The sequence below is a fragment of the Haplochromis burtoni genome, unplaced genomic scaffold, assembly GCF_018398535.1.
Source record: "Haplochromis burtoni strain Fernald_Lab_line unplaced genomic scaffold, NCSU_Asbu1 Contig_152, whole genome shotgun sequence".
NCBI lineage: Eukaryota > Metazoa > Chordata > Actinopteri > Cichliformes > Cichlidae > Haplochromis > Haplochromis burtoni.
Genome location: NW_024582513.1, coordinates 1,201,246 through 1,204,559, shown reverse-complemented (window position 1 = coordinate 1,204,559; position 3,314 = coordinate 1,201,246).

The following is a 3,314-nucleotide window of genomic DNA, read 5'->3' as shown; positions in this document are numbered from 1 at the left end:
TATTCTAATTTTTGCTACATAACTTTTGCACTGTCCACTTCCTGCTGTGACAAAACAAATTTCCCACGTGTGGGACTAATAAAGGTTATCTTATCTTATCTTATCTTAATAAGTATGCATCTTATATTTTCCCTTTGGTACTTGTTAAGTTCTACTTTGTTACAAAAAATACCACTATTGAGGACTAAACACCTGATGTTTTTGTAAAACAAAGCCACAGATCAAGCCCTGTATTCAGACCTTTGAGCAGCTCCTTGTTCCACTTAGGAGCTGCTCTGATAACATCTTGCATTGACCTTCCACATATTTTAACACTCCCAATGGCAACGAGAACAACTACTTGTTCTTGTTGCCATTGGGAGTGTTGCAAAAGTCACACATTTTAGGGGCTTTAATTAATAGTGAAATTTGAAGTACACAGTAAACTTAAGTAAATCAGTTGTTATGTTTCATTTAAAAACGCCCCTCCCTACATTTTGTGTATTTATTCCTACAAATACAGATGCACTGGTTTTGGGCTTAACATTAGTTCCACACATCTTAGTAAACCTGAAAGTATTAATGAAAGTATTAATGTCAGTGTGAGATTTTTTGCACTTGCACAAATGGCCCTAAAGATGCGGTATTAATATGCTCAAACACAGTGGAAAACATTACACATCCATTATTGCACCAGTATCACTCATTGCTGAAGTTCCGAAAACCCTGTTCTTAGCTTTTTCCACTTTGTGATTTTTTTTCTCAGCTCCTGCTACAGAATCACAGGGAAAATGTTTTTTGCAATGGCTCTATAAGGTTTGGGATGTCTGAATCAATTGTGACAGTAACATGATGAAATGCAATGCCATATGCGAAAGAAGGTAAGTATTTTAACTTCTGAGAAGCTAAACTTACAGAAAGGAAAAGCTTTACAAAATCCCGGACACCAACTAAGCTAGATTTTCCTTCAACAAGAGCTATTTCACTGAACCCTATTTTAATACATTATCTTAACCATGCCACAGCCTTTTCCAGTGTAATCTTGCTCTGAGTTTCCTTTTCCAACCTTGATCTCTGTCCAAGGTGTATAGCTTTCTGTTTAGAGTCACGATACAGTCTATTTCCAGCCTCTGTGTGCCTCATCTGTCACACTTATCCGGTGGTCACAGCAGCCATCAAACAAATCCACTTAAAGCCTTCCATTCTGATGTAATTATTTCTTGTGCTACTTTTGATATTCCTTGGGTGGAGTGGAGAAAAGCGATGCAAGGTGGAGGCATAAAGTAGATGTCTTATTAAGTTTTTAATCTTTTATATACCTGCATATCTCTTAGAGCAACAACGCTCACACTCATGCAGTTGCACACTTTTACACCTGGAGGCTGTCCAGCACAGCTAGACTTATCTGCTCACCAGTGAGTAACTTTATTGCAGCAGATGAGAACAGCTAAAAGCTACCTCAGCGTGGTAATGTAGGTGGGGGAGGTAAGCAGTGTTTTCTCACTTTCCCCACTTATCTGTACCCTATCTCTCAATAAGTTAGTACTTTATTTCGTTTTATCAAGCGTCATCTATCTTCAAAGTTAAAGCAATTTATATTCCATATTTAGCAAACACGGTACAAAAAGCTTTTCTATATATATATATATAGTAACAAAGCTGTAAAATGCTTGAAATGTCAAAAACATCCATGAAACAAGCATGACCTTTACAGATGTACAGATAACAGTTTAAGGGCATTGCAATGATAGAAAGAGACAAAACTAAGAGGAAAATGATTGTGTCTGATCGTTAAAGAGACAAGAATGATCTAAAAAATGGATAGTATGAACTGTACTAAATTAGACTGACAGCACAACATTTATAAGGTGTCAGCATAAACTGCATATTTTTTTAGGATAATGATTCGAGATAGAGATTAGACTGTTAGCAGTCGGACGTACCGCCCACGGGACATTGGATGGTTTAGGGGACTAATAGGACTGCTAAGGGGTTAAATGAATGTAGAGAATAAAAGAAATCATTATTGAATCATGATGTTTGTTCAATTTCAAGTTTGAGACATCAATTAATTTCTGCTCAATAGCCAAATAGACATTAAAGTAAGACAGCAATATATACTCCACATAATGTATTGCAAGATATGTAAGCTATTTAAAGTAAACACTGCAGATAGATTTCTCTTAAGGTATATGAGTATGGATCATCGGGGAGAACACTGATGTGGAAAGAGCCTGCATGACTCACAGGTGGAGAACATTTATGGCTTAAATGCACACAATTCCAGCTGTGTTGAGTCATTAGAACAAATTATAAACTGCTCTCTGTTAAAAAAAAAGAAAAAGCATAGCATTTTCACAGTGTCCTATCACCAAGCTTAAGCTCACACAAACACCAACTAAAGCATGATTCTCAATGTGCTGAGTGTGAGGGATGTCAGACAGACCAGCTGAAATAGTTAACGTTTTCCTTACAGAAAAGTGTCTGCAGATGGTCTTGCTATTTTATAACAATCATATTGTTAGAGATAACAGCTGTGCTTTAAATTTGATTAGTATTATCGGCCAATATTGGCTATTTGCCGATTTATCAGTGTGAGCTTTTATAATGAAAGATCAACGAAATAACAAAAGTAAAGGAAAAACACCCTTCAAACCTGAATACTGACGCTGCATAGCTTGTCCACCAGAGGGCACACTGCAAGTTCACTGTTGATGACTTTGGTACACAACCCAACAACCAGATAATCTACAGTAAGGCTACGTTCACACTGCAGGTCTTAATGCTCAGTTTCGATTTTTTGATCAAATCCGATTTTTTTGTTTGATTGATCAAAATACAAATAAAATGCAACAGCAACCGCGCTCTAGTGTAAACCCTCAAAGCGGCCCGCACGAGCAAAAGAGGACGTCACACACAACGCGCTCTGTTTAGACCCAGACCAAACAGTATTGTTTGACTGATGGCCCTTAATATAAAGACTTGTTTCAGACTTTACGTTTACCAATTTTGCTTTAAGTTATGAACTTATTTTGCTATTTACATATGGCCTAATAATTATCCTTATTGCTGTTTTGGAGATGAGCGGTGCTTCAAAGGATAGTTGCAGGTTTTGTCAGAATCTGCAGATTATATAGTACAAATAAAATGTTCACATTTCTTCAACGTTGTCTTCCCAGCAGTTTCACTAACATCTACACTCGATGGCCAGGAAGCGTTCACGATGTCTTCTCCGGCACTGATAATTGCCGTCTGTCTTGTGTCAGTGATGTAAAAGACGGATTTAATGCAACATGACCATTCAAACAGCAGTCGCTTTCTAAAACATCAGATAT